Raw genomic sequence first — 16,774 nt, forward strand, 5'->3', positions numbered from 1 at the left:
CTCTTCTCAGTGCTCACACATTATTTTCTTAACATCCATTTTTTAAAACTTGACTTAGCTTTTATTTATAGTTGTGTCAGGACAAGTTCTGGTTCTTTTAAAATAACAAAGTGGTAGAAATTTCTGGACACTCAAAGATCTAGGCCAGTGAAGAGTTTTTCTATTGCCCTTTTTAAACAATATTTCGGAGTCATCTACACAGTTTGGGGACTCTACTGTTGAGATTTGTTCTCTTTTTTATTTTCAGAAGTCTGAGTAGTTCTGGATTCCCCATGTTTTGAGGGAGCAGACACAGAGGGGAAGCTGTGTGAACAACTTTTATTACAACTTCTCAGTGGACAGAAATGAGGGTGTGTGGTAAAAAGTCAGTTCCATGTTCTTTACACAAAATTAAAAACTCGTGACATGATTTTGGACACAGAGTATCTCTTGGGAGTCCCTGAAAGTCAGAAAATTCACACACACACACACACACACACATCCCTCAAGGCGCCCGCACACAGCAGGTGCTCAGTCAATGAGTGTCCACGAATGAGGGGCTCCCATGCTCCCCAGGGGGCAGGAGGCCCCTGCAGCCCCTGGTCGGGAGGGTGGTCTCCCATAGGCTCTCCTTCCCAAGGCCTCGGTGGCCAGGCTGGTTCCCTGATCTCGTCTCACCAATACAGATTCTTACTATCTCTTCCCCACGTGGTTTTTCCAGGCCAAGTCATTGGGACCCAACTCTCCTCCAAACTTGACAGTCAGTCTTGAATGGCTTCATGACATCGCTTTCTTTGCTCTGTTGTGATCTGCCACCCTTAATATTGCTTATTACACCTCATTTGATCCAGATACTTTTTGTAAGCATGAGACTGTTTCATTGTTTTGAAAATATATGTATTCAGCTATTTTACTAGATATGCCAGGTACTATCCTAAGCACTCTACAAATAGGCACTCACGTAATTCTCATGACAACCCTATGATGTGTTTGAGAATATGTAACAGAAGCACTGTTTCCCTTGCTGAGGCACAGAGATGTTAACTAACTCACCCAAGGTCACACAGCTAATGAGTGGCAGGGCTAGAATTTGAAGGAAAGCAATTACTCCCTAACCTCTAATAAAATGCCTGCTGCAAAGTGTTTTGATATGCGATGGCATTTTTAGTGATCTTTTTACTTGGATACTTCTAGCCAGATAGTGACTTCAAGTCTTTAGGCTGACCTACTCACCCAGGAATAAGCTCCAAATAACCAGAAGACATGATGGCAACTGAGCTTCCATTGTTATTTGTTTATGAGTTTAACAGAGGCGAACCACCTGCAAAATGTGTGCTGTATAAATTCCAGCTATACTAACCCTCATGTCTAGGTTGCAAGATTCACAACCATTACAATTCCCTGTTGTCCTCCCAAACCTTAGCTCCCCACGCCACACTCCATATGTTTTCCAGGTGGGCAGTTTGCTGAATGCAGTGACGGGGAGCTCACGCTGGAATACTGTGGTTCTCAATGGGGCTGGTACTGTCCCCTCAGGGGCATTTGGAAATTTGGGAGGGCAGTTTTCTGGGCGGTCACAGTGATTGGGTGGCTACCGGCATTGAGTGGACCACTGCCCAGGGCTGCTCTCACAACAAAGAGCTGTCTGCATCCCACACAACTCTGTCTGTCCTACTGGACAGTTATGTAGGTGAAAAATCTGTTTTCAATCTGAGCCTAGAAGCTTAACACAGTGTTTTAGGGTTTTAAAAATTTTGTTTACAGTTTAACGTACAGTTGATTTCCAAAGAATGCAACCACTGTGTAAATCAAGGGAAGACTGTTCTGTTTTGTTTGGAACTTTATCAAAGGACTATTGTGTCACTGACAGTGATTGCACTCATCGTTTTGGGGTCATCCATGTAACATACCCTCAGTCTACATTGGTAGCTGGTGTGTTCTTGGGAATTTCTCATGGGTGCAAGCATCCAAGCACTTCCTCACTACTAGCAGTGTGGTCATTTGCACGTTGAGATACGTGTCTTTTTATTGTGCATTACCTTCCTTGTATATTATATACTACATTATATAGATATATATGTCCTATTTTCTGGATTTGGGGAGAATGCTGATGAATCTACAGCTCTGGCTTGGTTTTCCAACCGTTCCTGATCATCATCATCATCAAATGATTTTTCTGAGTGCCTAGATATTACCATTAGGCAAGATATTGATTTATTTGAAATTATGTATGCATATAGGTTATAGAATGTATGCATTTCACTTCGGGAAGGTAAAAAGACATAATAAGTAGTTGCTTTAAGGGCTTCCCTGGTGGCGCAGTGGTTGAGAGTCTGCCTGCCAATGCAGGGGACACGGGTTCGAGCCCTGGTCTGGGAGGATCCCACATGCCGCGGAGTGGCTGGGCCCGTGAGCCACAACTACTGAGCCTGCGCGTCTGGAGCCTGTGCTCCGCAACAGGAGAGGCCGCGATAGTGAGAGGCCCGCGCACCGCGATGAAGAGTGGCCCCCGCTTGCCGCAGCTGGAGAAGGCCCTTGCACAGAAGCGAAGACCCAACTCAGTCAAAAATAAATAAATAAATAATAAAAATAAAGGAATTCCTAAAAAAAAAAAAAGGGCCATCGAGGGGCTTCCCTGGTGGCGCAGTGGTTGAGAATCTGCCTGCCAATGCAGGGGACACGGGTTCGAGCCCTGGTCTGGGAAGATCCCACATGCCGCGGAGCAACTAGGCCCGTGAGCCACAACTGCTGAGCCTGCGCGTCTGGAGCCTGTGCTCCGCAACAAGAAAGGCCGCGATCGGGAGAGGCCCGCGCACCGCGATGAAGAGTGGCCCCCGCTTGCCGCAACTAGAGAAAATCCTCGTACAGAAACAAAGACCCAATACAACCAAAAAATACAAAATTACAAAAATAAATTAAAAAAAAAAAAAAAAAAAAGGGCCATCGTGTCTGATGGGTCAGAGAATCGCCTCTCAAACACCCACGTAGAAGGAGGCGTTGAGCACACAGTGTGGTAGGGAATGAGCAAAACGAGCAGGGACAATGTCTGCCCCAATCACAGCCCGGCTTAATCACCACGTTGCACGTAATGATCAGGTTGCTGCCACGCTCTGTGAGCAGCTGCGGGAAATCAGTCTCGCTGAGGACACGCTCTCCTCTGAGTTGCTGGAGTCAACTTCGGCTTTGATTTACAAGAGCTGGCAATTGCACTAAGTATACAACAGATCAACAGAAGTCTTTCCATTTGCAAAGCACCTGGGAAAACCTCCTAATAGGCCTACTACACTATTGGCACTTAATGAATATGTAACAGAAGTACACTGTGATTGAAGTAGGAGATTCTGGCTTATTTTTTCTGGGTTTTGGGGGAATGCTGATGAAATTCTACTCTTCTGGCTTGATTTTCTAACCATAGTGATGTTCCTGGTCAAACATATCATCATCGTCATCATCACCAACATCATCAGCGCTCTTGCTGAATGTCTAGTTACTATTCATAGCAGCGGCTCATAGACTGCTCATCTTGATAGCACTGAGTATGATCACTACAATTTTTATTATCCAACGCACTTTTTCAACATTCAGCAGATGTCTATCAACACCTACCCTGGGCTAGACTGTGCCAAGTACGGCCAAGAAGATGTAGTTGCTACTATCTTGGAGTTCACAGATTCAGGAAGGAATGGATATTAATAAATAATTATACAATTATGTGTGCATTTACAGCTGATTTAATTATAAAAAAGGAGGAAAAGGTATTACTTGAATTCCCCATAGGTACCCGAACTTATCATTTTACCCCCAAGCTTGCTTCTCCCCAAAAGTCCTGATCTGAGTTATCTGGATTTCTCTCCAACCGATTCCCCAAGTCAGAAAACTGAGTCATCTTAGCCACTGATTCTTTTTCACTTCCCACTCTTGACACCCAATGAATCACCATGTACTGCTAATTTTACCTCCCAAATGTTTTTCCAATGTGTCCCTTCCTCTCTGTGCCCACACCTCTCTTCATCATCAGCCTGGACACTTGTAACAGCTCTGTGACATGTCTCTCCTGGACCTTTAGTCTTGTCTGGGTATCAATCAGGGTTCAGGTACAAAGAGCAGCATCCACTCCATCCAGTCTGGACAGAAGGTGATTTGTTGGAGGGCACTAAATGGTTTACAGAATTGTTGGAAAAGTTGAAGAAACAGGTTGAGCTTTTGAAAATGGCTTTGGAGCCACATCGCAGAACCTGGAAACCAAGAGAACTACCATCTCTTTCATGATCAGGAAGCCGCTTGCCAAATAGAGAAGCTCGTGCTTTGGCTGCCAGCTGCAGAACCATGGCTCTGCTGCCATAATCGGGATGCCAGCATGATCAGGAAGTCATGGAAATTGGCAAACAGCCATAATTAGAAGCAACCGTGATTGTGAAACCCCTGCAGAAAACGCTGCCAGCTCCATGCACAGCACAATCAGCAGAGACTCGGCCCTTGCCTGGTTTCCCCTTTCCAGGTCTTGGACGGATGCTTCTAACTGATAAAACCTAAATCGTATCCAGAATCCTCGCTGCAGTGGAGTCTCAGGTGTGTAGTTCGTAGCTTTCCAGCCACTGCAGAGCTGCAGTATGGGAAGCCTCTCCAAGAGAAGGATGGGACAGATGTGCCAAGCCACCACAGCCACTGCACTCTTCTTAAAGTCACCAGTGATGAATCTACACAGAAATCTGACCACGTGGCCCCACTGCTGAAACCCTTTCAATGGTTCTCCGTTGCCCCTAAAATAAAGTCCAAGTGTCTTGGTCTGTCCCCTCATCTCCCGTCGTATCATAACAGCTTTTCATACTTGACTCTCTGATAGCACCAGTGGCATTCCCTGTGCTCTGTTGGGATCCCCTGTCTTTGCCCTTGTTGTCCCCTCTGTCTGGAGTACACTCACCACCTCGCCTGGCTAACTTTTACTCGTCCTTCCAGACTCAGCTCAGGGGTACCAGGAAAGCCTTTCTTGAACTTTAGGGGCTCTGTGCTCCCATTGCAGCTTCCTGGGCAGGCCTAGATCTTGAAACTATCTGCTCATGTTTCTGCTGATGCCATTAGATATGTGTTCTCTTGGAGCAGTAACCGAGTCTTATTCATTTTTGTACTTTCAGTGCCTAGTGCTGTGCCTGGCTCCAAGTACATTCTAAATAAAAATTTGTTACCCTGAAAGGAATGGTACTGAAGTAAGCTTGTCTTCATTGGGGTTCCCCAGGAATCAGACTCTGAGACTGAGTTTGCACACAGGAAGTTTATTGGGAATGCCCTGGGCATCAGTCTCTGAAGTAAAGGGTGTGTGTGTGTGTGTGTGTGTGTGTGTGTGTGTGTGTGTGTGTGAAGGAAGCAAAATTGGGCAGAGGGAGATGCTGGACCGTGATATTAGACCTCAGCCAACCCCACAGTGAGCTCAAGAGCTAGAAGCCCCTTTAGAGTTGTCCCACTGTGAAGCAAGAGGGCTGGGCCATCATATCCCCACGTCAACTAGTCATTAAGGGTGGGGAGAGGGTGTCACTATGGGATCAGTGTTCCCTTCATCTGAGGGCAGTTCCTAGAAGGTGACTACATGACTACAACAACCAGAGTTTGATCACAGAAGATGAAACACTAGAATGGAAACGTGGATAGAAGGATGGAGGGAATGGATTGATAGATACATAGATAACATTTAGAGCTGATGTAATTAAGAAGAAGGAGCTAGATAAGATATTTATTTACTAAAGGCATTTGACTTTATACTAATGTGGAGACTTTTACATAGTTCATGTGAGACCGTTGTTTCTGTTTGATGCTGGAGACTGAAGTTTGAAAGACGGGCAGTAAAAAGAGAAGATGGAAGTGAAGTGGGGGACGTAGGACAAACTGGGAGCTGAGAGGTTGAGCTGGAACCCAAGAGGGGGGACTGGAGCTCACGACGGTCTCTCTATCCGGGCTGCCATCTCAGCTAATGGGTGGGGAGAGAAAATGGCGCCCTTCGTCATGGAGCTAAAAGCCGCGAACTCTCCCAGCATCTGGGGAAATGGGTATTTCAGGACTGAAAGTGGGGACCTGGGCAGACAGCCACAGCAGCCACTCCAAAGTGCTATACAAAGAGCACCATCCAGGGTGGTTCATTCCCTCTAGGGCCTCACTATCTAAGGATGACAAAACCTGGGCTGGGAAAACAGGTGAATCACAGTCAGTGCAAGTCAAATGCTTAAATAAAAATTAAACTGGTTAACAGATATCTGACATACATTCATATACTATGAAATTTGAGGTGGAAGGAAAGAAAATAAGGGACATCCAAGGGCCAGAGGGAATTTTCAAGGAGTTCACAAGGTTGAAGGTAATAGTGAGAGGGAGGTTTGAGCTGTAAGGTAAGAGCAAGGAAACAAATTACAAAAAAGAGTATGATGTGCTGTTGTTTTGATAGGGAATATGGAAAGTGGGGTTTGGAGGATGAAAGTCTGGGAAACACTAATTTGAAAATAGCATATTCTGCCAGTTAGTCGTACATTTCTAGGGGCACTCTGAGAAATCTATTCACTCTTCTTCCAGTACTTCCTAATCCTTGGCCATTGTCTTAGTCAAAGATGGCACAGGGTGGCTCCTTCTCACTCCTTGCCCATGGCAGACATTACTAATCAATCCTGGCATTCTTTCCTGATGTACCCAGATAAGATTTCAGAGTCCTTCTTAGCATAGCTTTCCAGATAGCCATACCAATTGACTGGATGGAACTTAATAGTTTTCCCTGTCCATAATCAATTCTAGTCATTTATTCCTAACATACCATTTCCCCTAAAAATGTCTGTGTCTTACACCATCTTCACCTGCTATAACAGAGCTGGAAACCCAGGATTCTAGTCTCTGTTCTGTATCCCTGGCTTTAATATTAGGGGGCAGAGTGAAAGGATGGAGACTTTTAATCCTGTTACTCTAGCTGCTTCATCATAACACAGTCCTTCTCAGGGACCTGGATTTAGGACCCAAGATAAGGACTAGCGAGAACAAAGGCAAGTGTGAGGGGGATAAGCCAACCTGCCATTTTTGAAATAGAAATTGTTCTTGAGAAGCACGCATTGGAAAGAAATTAGGGGAAAGGAAAGTTAAAATAGAAATGTATGCAAAAATAACAGGGAAACTTCTGCTTTCATTAACAACAGTTCTGAGGAAGATATATTTAGAGGTGTACTTTGCTTTCAGCAATGGATAGATATGAATTGAATTCTTAAATTCAACCTGCTGACCTAGATGATCATTTCAGAAACCTTGAGCTCTGGTTTATTACCTTAATATTTTAACAGTGCATTAATAGTTCATTCCTCTGGTCTTACTCCCCAATTAATTTTCTGTAAGCAAGCATTTAAATGTTAAGGAATCTCTTTGTAAGGCAAATGATTCCTTTGTAGTGTAAATAACCCCCTCAGTTTATCTAATATTGATATTACCTGCTGCTCTAATAGAAACTCATATTTTTCAAAGTACTGCCATGCTTAAAAGTATTTGATCATCCAAATGACTCTGTAGGGTAAGTGGAGGGCCACTGTGGCTCTCACGCTCTGAAGAAGAAACAGGAAGTGTGTTGTGTAAGTGCTTTGTTTAATTGAGTTCACATACCTAGTTAGTGACAGTTAAGACTTGCTTCCATGTCATCTGACTTGTGGCCAAAACTGACTGTGTTTCCATTGGAATGTACTACGTCAAGTTACGTGTCTGCTCGTTTATTTTTTGAGGTGACATCAGCTGTATCATGTTCTCTGAATTCAAGGATATTCCAAAATGTCCTGCTTGCAGAGGGATTAAACTATGGTCTTATCCAACGGTTCTCGATCTTTGATGTTCATCAGATTTATCTGAGATGCTTCTTAAAAAGGCCGGTGGTGGGTCCCACCTCAGACCTGTCAAATCTGAATTTCTGGGGTGGTGGGAAAGACATCTGCATTTTAACAGCATTTTCAGTTAATCCTAAAAAACTTCAGTGTTTGAGAACCACTGGTCAAAACCTGTCTGTCTTCAGGTGAGCACACATGACCAACTCAGAAAGTTAGTGTGTAGCCATCAACCATAGATTATACTAAATACACCATTACATTTGGAACACACAGACTGATGTGGGACTTTATCCATGATCAGAAAGTCCAGAAGGATTTCTATTACAGCACTGTTAGCACCACAAAACCACGAAATTACTTTTCTCTGTACCCTTAGACACACGACAAGGGAAAAGGATGTGGTCCCCTGGGACTTTTTTGAGACCTTCCAGTACTAGGTCCTATTAACATTGAAGAAGGTCTCAGGGATCAACTTTTGAGGAAGCCAGAAGGTTAATGTGGCACGAACAATGCCATGGGCTCACCCAGCCCACTTCTCATCTTCCTGGCAGCATCACCAGACTAACTCATAGTCTCCTTGTATGTAGGTGGGGCTGTTCCACATTGGAACGGGAGAGAAGGTGTGAGGTCTGATGGAGGTGGTTAGGACAGGGCTGCCTCCTTCACGCGATCACTCTTCCCTCATCTGTTGAGTGCAGAGGATGGAGCGGAGAACTCCCAGCCTTGAGGGGAATGCCAGAGACACAAGGGGTGGACGGAGCCTGGCTCCCTAAATGACTAAGTGGAGCACAGCCCACCGCCTTCCCCTCAGCCCAGACACTAACTACTGGGCTGTGATGTTACTGAGGTTAGAGAAAGACAAAGTTGGGGGGGTGAGGCCACCACTGAGCTTCGAGGTTGTTTGTCGGTAACAGGTAGCCTGCCCTGGCCAACGCGACAGTCCCCCAGGGTGTCACCCTGCGTCCTCTTCTCAGCTCTCTGTGTGGCTCCTTGGAGGCAATCTCGTGACCAAAAGGATGCATTTTTACTGTCTCAGGGCCACTCTCTTCCTCATCCCTTTTCATCACTTGGACATCAGTTCTTTCTTCTTCCCTCTCTGCTCCCTGGAGCCTACGCTAGTTTTCCAGTCCGCAATTGAATATTGCCTTGAAAATATTGACCACAGTTAACCATCAATGAAAGGCCAATTCATCTTCCACCTCTCTGCCAAAATTTAAGTTCAATATAAATGGAAAAGGAAGAAAGGGGGGACAGATCCCTCCAACATTAATTTCCAAGATGTGGTTCTCCAAGAGGCCTAAAGGTAAAAGCCAGATAAAAGCGTCCCTGTTGAAACTGACCTATTCGGGTGACAATCTCCCAGGGCTGGCCTCCCATTCTCAAGTCCCATCTTCAGCCCCCAGCAGCCTGAAAGGAAGTCTCCAGAGGCTAAATATCTATCACCAGCTGGTTGGTGGAAACTGCATTCGGGAAGGTTGTTCTTGTGCTCACCCCAAACATTGTCTTCTCTGGAGCTCTTGCATGCGTTGGCATCAGAAGTAAGGTGGGAGGAAATGTGCTTGGTGGGCGGAGAGGGCAGGGAGAGATGCCTCAGGCTCCGTCACTTATGAGCTGTGTGGCCTCAAGTGAGTTAATTAACCTTTCTGGGCCTTAGTTCCTGCATCTATAAAATAGGGATTGTGTTAGCAACTGCCTCGCAGGTCTTTTGCGAGGACTGAATGAAACCATGCCCACAAAAGGCTCAGTGCCTGGCACCCAGCAAGTGCCAATCAATGTTAGCTGTGGTGGTAACTTCGCTTGTGGTTGCTACAACATCTAAGTTTCTTCTGCTTCTGTTTTTGGTGACTGTCCAGTCTGCTCTACAGGAAGACTTTGTCCCGAACAACACCAAAACTACAACTTTCTAGATTTTTAGAGATAGAAGGGACCTTTGGGAAGCCCCTCATTGTACAGGTGAGGGACCCATGGGAGGTGAAGGGGCGCCCAAGTGATGTGATGGTGTCGGCAGTGTTCTTCCTGCCACCTCACCCTTCCATAGGGCGTTGCCTGCAACCCTCGGGTTCTGAAAGTGGACTTCCTGGGTTTGTGTCCTGCTTCTGCCGACTGCTAACAGCACAGTCACAGGAAAGACCCTGAACCTCATCATGGCCCAGCGGGTCTTCATCTGCAAAGTGGAGAGAACAGCTTATACCTCCTATGGCTTTGAAGAGGATTGACTGGAACCATCTCTGGTTCCTAGAAAGGCCTCAGGAAGTGTAAACTGTGCTTAGCAATCCAAGCCCACGGGACACAAGCTGAACTGCCTTCATCTCTAGAGCCCAGAGGACTTCAGGACGCCCCGGACCACAGCTCTGCTGACCTGTCGTGCTCCATGGCCACGGCTGACCCGTCACCCTAATAGTCTTTAGCGGTTTTAGCAAGTTTTCCCTAGCAGCTCTGCTGAGTCGCACAGCCAGATCCTGCCTGCCAGCTTTACAAAATCAATCTAAACGACTCCACAAGGGTGACCGGCCAGGATTAGCAGTCATTTCTAAGGGACAAGAAAACGGTGACCCAGAGGAAGCGAACCCCATGTCTCCTGCGTGTGCTGAGTCAGTGACAAAAGGCAGTCAGGAATGAGCTGGCCAAGGCTCTGCTCAGGGCCCAGGAGCTGTTCGTCTGGACCCCCCACTGCCACCACACACACACACACACACACCTCTGCCCTCACGCTTCTGACCCCAGACACCTCGGACGAGCTTGGGCCCAGAGTTCCAAGCTGGAATACCCAAGACCACACCTTGCTTTGACTTGTCACAGACAGAATGTGCTACAGTCAGGAGACTGCAAGGGAGTCCCCAGAACTCCCCATCAGCAGAAAATCCTCCCTTACCCAAGGAACAGGTATCAGTGGGGTGAGTGGAGGAGTGGGAAAAATCCTTCCACAAACACTCTTAAACCCTATTTGATAATGAAAAGCCGAAACACAGTAGTGGTGAGACCCATCATTTAGATTCCCAGGAGCTGGGTTTGATCCTGGTCAAGGCTGATTGGGTGGGTGGTCTCTGCCTACTGGACGCAATCATAACAGCGGTCACACGTAGCCCCGAGCTGGAATTTTCTGAAGAGGAAACCACGGACCGCATTTCTCATTGCCCTTGCCGAGGCCCTACTTCCCAGCCTCCTCCTCTCCCAGGAGCTAGCTGCTGACCGTTTCCACTCCCATCACTGGTGTGACCCCTTCAGAAAAAGCCAGCAGGCCCGCAGAATTTCAAGCAGTTCTGCTGTTCCAGGTCTCTCTCTCTCTCTCTCTCTCTCTCTCTCAGCTCCAACTTTTGAAATGGGTTGGCCACCTCTTTCAGTGGCTAAGTGAGAAAAGTCCTTCCTGAACCCAGAGCCCCTGCCCAGTCTGCCCTGACCCCCAAGCTGAGCCAACCCAGTTCCCGCACAGCGGGGCTCCCAGACAGCGTCTAGCAGAGAGATTTGTGGCCCGTGGGGTCAGGGCAGAATCATCAAAGACATTCATGATAACAGCCCACGAGCACATCTCAGGGCCCCTGCATACTGATACCAGACTGTTGGAGTGAATAAACAGAAACAGAAAACTTGCCGTTTCCAACCTCATCGTATGCAAATTTCAGCTCCCCACCCTGAAGTCGCGGTCTCCTGCTCTCCCCCCTCTGGAAGCAGTGCTTGTCCTAGGCTGAGATCGGGGGGATTTTCTAGGCTCAAGGAAATCCCTTGAACATATACACGATGTACTGGAACTGACCCTGGTGACCCCCCAGCTCCTCCCCTTCCCTCACCCTACTCTTTTAAATCAGTGATCCAGGATTATGATTCTGATTAGAAAGGATGTTAAGCCACGTGGCCAGTGTATCAAAGTAATCCCCAGGCTTCGATGGCAAATAAAAAGCAGTCTCCGAGGAGGCCTTGAAACAGCAGGCTCAGGATGTGATCTTCAGCACGAGCTCCTGCCGGGGCATCTCTCCACAGCGCGCACTGTGGGTGATTTGTGAAAGAGAAGGGGAAAAAAAGCCCAGGACAACTCCAGAATTGTCTCGGTTTCGTTAGCAAAGATGAGATAAGCAAAACATTCTCTCTATAAAATTCAATTAATGTTTTTTTTCCTGGCTAATTTGTTTAGCCTTGTTTATCACGGAGGCTGAGACATCAAATCTCAGTGGGCGGTGCTCCCCCCAGCCAACGTTGTTGCACAAGGAAGAAGCAAGCCTCCCGACCAAGGTCACCCATCAGTCACCTGGTGCCGCCAGAACTGCATCTCCTTGAGAGCTGGGTGGGAGCAGCTGAGCAGGCTGGGCCGCAAGTCATACCTTCCAGGTTCCTGGGAGCTCCCCTCTCACTGTGGCAGCGAGCTTCCCTCCCCCAGCTCCCTCTCTCTGCTCTCTGACACCCATCTTTCTTCCCAGTCTGGCTGCATAGGAGGAGACTTCTCCTTCCATCACCCGATCGCCTTTTAATTAAAGATTCTTGCAATCGAAAAGCTAGAGTCTCTGTCCATAGACTATTCTGAGAATACTGTAGCATAGAACCTTTGCCCAGGGCAGCCAAATGTTAAAGACATTCGTTAATTACGTCTCAGAGCACCGTCATCACTATTTCCTCTCCCAGCCAAGAGACTGAAGAATAAGGTGCATCCAGTCAAGGCCAAAGGAAAAGATAGTGGGGGATGAAATTCCTCCGATCCTAGTATTCAGCACCTTAGGTCTTCTCGGAAAAGGCTGGACTCCAGATTTAGGTGCCTGAGAGTGGGGCTGCCGTTGGGTGGAGTGGACTGAATTCAGGAGACCTGCAAACAAACCGGGCTCTGCCCCCTTCCCAGCTGTGTGGCTTTGGGCAAGTATCCCTGCTTCTCTGAGCCTCCGTTTCTGCACTTGGAAAATGCAGCTCTTAATACCTGCTACATAGGGTTTCTGGAAGAACTGAGTATAGGTATATATATATATATATGAAAGTTTAGAATGATAGAAATGTTTGCACCCAGTGAGTCACATGGGCCCCAGGGAGGCAGGTGACTTCTGAGGTTTCCTCCTGACTCCCTGGGTACAGCTAAGAAGTCAACTGAAATCCAGAACAGGCCAGAGCTAAAGGTCTCACCTTTAGAAGGGGATATGGCAAACTTTCGGTCCCTTCCAGAAACTCTTTTTAATGCATCTTAAAAAAACAATAATAACTTTCTAAGATGGATTCATGTAAGTTTCTAAATTTGTTCCTCAACGTCCAGGTTTTCAAAGCCTAATTTTGGAAGCCGATTTCCCTCCCTGGAGACAGCTGGGCATGCCGGAGCATCTCCTTTTGCTGCTGCGACGCGCCTCCGTGGAGCTGCTCGGTGCCACCCCCAGCTTACACAGTCTGCTCACGATCATGAGCAGGTGATAGAGCAGGCTTTCAAGGTGTGCTAAATGAGAAATGTGCAATTTAGGCAAAGCATTCATATGTTTGAATGAAGGATGGGAATGGTGAAGGTGCTGCCGCGGACAAGAAATTGATGTCCCCGTTGCTATTTACCTAGAAGAAAGTCATTCTCCAAAAATCAGCCTTCGTGAAAAAGACAGGAGAGCACATGTTTGGAGGAAGAAAGTGAATTCTCTCAAATTTCCCCTTGTTATTTGCACTCTCCAGGTGCATCCTTTCTGGTAGGTTGCCTCACGGGTCTTTGCTGGATATGCTTAGTAAATCTGATCCAAACTCCAATGAGGAGCATAAAGTAGCAGAAGCGTCAACAATGGAGGTCAAGGGACACGCAGCAGAGAGCCAGATCTCTCACGAGAATCTGAGATCTGAGAATAGTACAAACCTACCTTAAGCAGAAGGCTTAGTGGGGAGAGGCAGCCTGTGACTCTTGGCAGGGCTTATCCCGTTTGCTACACAGGGAATTTATCCCTGCCACACTTGGCAGAGAAGGAAGGGGAGTCACTGGGGGTGGAGGGAGGCCCAGTCCAGCAACCCCCTGCTTCTCACAGCCCCCGTCCTGGGACACAGGAGGGCCCAGTGGGGTCTGCGGGGTCCCACTTGCTTGGAGACTGAACTGCTGAGTCCAAGTGTGTCTAGCACACGGCAGGGCTTGAGCGCTGCTGGCTGAGACCTCTTAGTCTACCCTCAGGGAAGCGATGAAGCAGACAGGCTTTGCTGCGATTACCAAGCTTGAAAGGCTGTACCTCTCCTCTCCGTGTCAATAGTAAAAGAATGTTCAGCCACCAGTCCTGGCCTCATGCTTTCACTGGGCTCTAGGTCCCTCTGCACTGGGTTTCTGATGATGACAGTTTTTACATCTGCCCCTCACATGCCAGCAATAAGTACCCCATGCAAGCAGACCCTTATGGAAAAAGTGACCCCAATAAATCTCCTGCTGGCATTCAGTCATCGCACCCCCTGGGTGCCCATTCTCAATAGGTGTTGGCTTTTGGCGGTGGTGGTTGGGGGGTGATGGGTGGGGGGCGTGGGTGAGGTTGTTCATAGGCCCCTTTGGGAGTCTGCTGATGCCAGCTGCAGAAAAATGAACACATGTGCTAAAATTTGTATATAATTTCAGGGCGTTCACACATTCCTTGGACTTCAGATTAAGAACTTCTACTACAGTTGTTTTCAGATTTAGGGAGGTGCGTAGATCTCTGTCACCTGTCCTTGGACCAGGAGGACATCTGTACAGCATTTTGGTAAAGCTGGTGATTATCCACACACACAACCCCCATCACGTGGTCAGGCTGAATGATCTCTTTGAGGCTGGTGCCCTGCTATTTAGGGACGCGCGCTTTTACAGGGAGCAGGAGCCTCCGCTATAAATGAATGGAGCCAGACCATGGACGGGGTGTGTGTGTGTGTGTGTGCGCGCGTGTGTAGGAAGGCATGGAGATTAAAAAGAAATCACCCTACTCACCCATTAGAAAACAATGAAATCTGATGGAAATGGGTTTTTCTTTTGATTTAGGGCTTTAAAAATAAAAATATAAACTAGATTTTCACAAACTACTTCTTAAAAGCTCTCCAAATGGCTTCAGGCCACTAGTCAGCATCACCCCCATGCACGCGTGCTGCAGAATACCTGCTGTAGGGCAGTGCCTTTCCCTGGAAGCTCACTTCCCAAGTGAGCTATAGAGAAACGTTCATGAAATACCTAAAGGGACTGCAATTTCTGGCCTACAGAAAAGGACTGCCTAGTGATTTCTTACCTGCCCCTACACTGTTTCTTAGAGAAATAGGGATTCAGCAACTCCAGTTAGTTGGCTATAGATTCAAAACTCATTGTGGGAAGGGGACTCCAGGGCTGATAGCACCTTTCTAGGGCAGCTGTGTTTGAACTGGGTGCTCAGAGAAAAAGAGAAAGCTGAGAAAGAATAAACAGATCTGTAGAGAAAAGCAGAGGCAAAGTGCCAGGTGAACAGAGAGGAAGAGAGAACAGCCCCAGTGCCTGCGGCCGGCTGGGAGATTCTCTGCAAAGGCGGTGTCAGCAGCTCCTCCCACCTTTGCACGCACGTGCTGCCTCCCCATCAGGGGGTGTCTGTTTGCCTTCCCCTTGAATTTCAGCTGGATTCTGTTTACTATCTTTTTCTTTTCTTGGGGGTGGGGGGGTGGGGGCGGGGGTCCCAGTGTGTGCAGCACGTGGAACTTCCCTGACTAGGGATTGAACCTGTGCCCCCTGCATCAGAAGCATGGAGTCTTAACCACTGGGCCACCAGGGAAGTCCCCAGCTGGCTTCTGACTTGCTTTGCAAGTCTGACTAGCATACTTTGAGAGTGATGCTGTGTGATGTCTGGGACAGGCCTTCGGAGGCCCTGCAGCTTCTGTTTCCATCCTTTTGGAAGCCAATCACCATGTAAGGATGCACCGACGAGGTTACAGAATGAGAAAAGACCACGAACTAGAGAGAGTGTGTGTGAAGGGGAACTGAGGGGCCCCAGCCCTCAGCCACATGAAGCCCCAGATATGTGTGTGTGTGTGTGTGTGTGTGTGTGTGTGTGTGTGTGTGTGTGTGTGTGTGTGTGTGTGGCTGTCTTGGATTCCCCAACCCCAGTCCAGCCGCCCCAGTTGATACCAAGAGAAGGAAGAGCCGACCCATGATTGAGCCATTCCAGCTGAAGCCCCAGACATTGCAGAACAGAGACAAGTCACCCATCCTAAGCCCTGACCCACAGAGTCATGGAAAAATAAAGTGGCAATTGTTTTAAGTCATGAGGTTTGGAGGTAGTTTGTTATACATCAGGAGATGACTGCTACCCAGTATCCCTTCCTCTATCTTCTTTACCAGCAGATATCAGACTGTACTCCAGGTAGCAATGTGTCTACTAAAAAAATAGCTTCCTCATCTTTCTTTCAGCTGAACTTTCTCTCATCTTTCTTTCAAGTGGCCACGTGTCTACATTCTGGCCAAGGAGAAATCATTGATGGAGCCTCTAGGAGAGCCATCCAAAGGGTTAGCTGTGTCCAACATCCCTCTTCACTTTAAACCCTTTGCCCCTTACCCTCCCTCTTCTTCCAGACCGGGACACAGACACCATGCTTCGATGGGCAGCAGCCACCTTGCAACCATGAGGACAGAAGTCCCACCGCTGGATTCCTAATGACATGAATGATGGCCTATACTTTTGAAATTATTTCATGAGAAAAATAAGCCTTTTAATTGTTTAAGACAATATTACTGGTTATTTTGGTTTTTGTCATTGTTCAGCTGGTTTGTTGTTATTTGTTCTGGCTACTTACATCAAACACATTTGCAACTTACACCTGACAGGCCTTCATGAGACCCGGCTGCATTACTGCCCTTGCATTCTGTGAGATACGTCTGTATCTTAACATTAAAAAAATTTTTTCCTTCCCCTAGCTTGAGTAGGTTTCTGTTGCCAGAAATGAAGCAATCCCTTGCCAAGACAAGAATGCCTGAGTTGATGGTACCAAGGAAGAGTCTTGAAAAGATAGCATTCTCTTAGGCTGAAGGCAAGGCCAGAGACCATTTTTCAGTAGTGGAA

Source organism: Balaenoptera borealis (assembly GCF_965194805.1).
Source record: "Balaenoptera borealis genome assembly, chromosome: 4".
Lineage (NCBI taxonomy): Eukaryota > Metazoa > Chordata > Mammalia > Artiodactyla > Balaenopteridae > Balaenoptera > Balaenoptera borealis.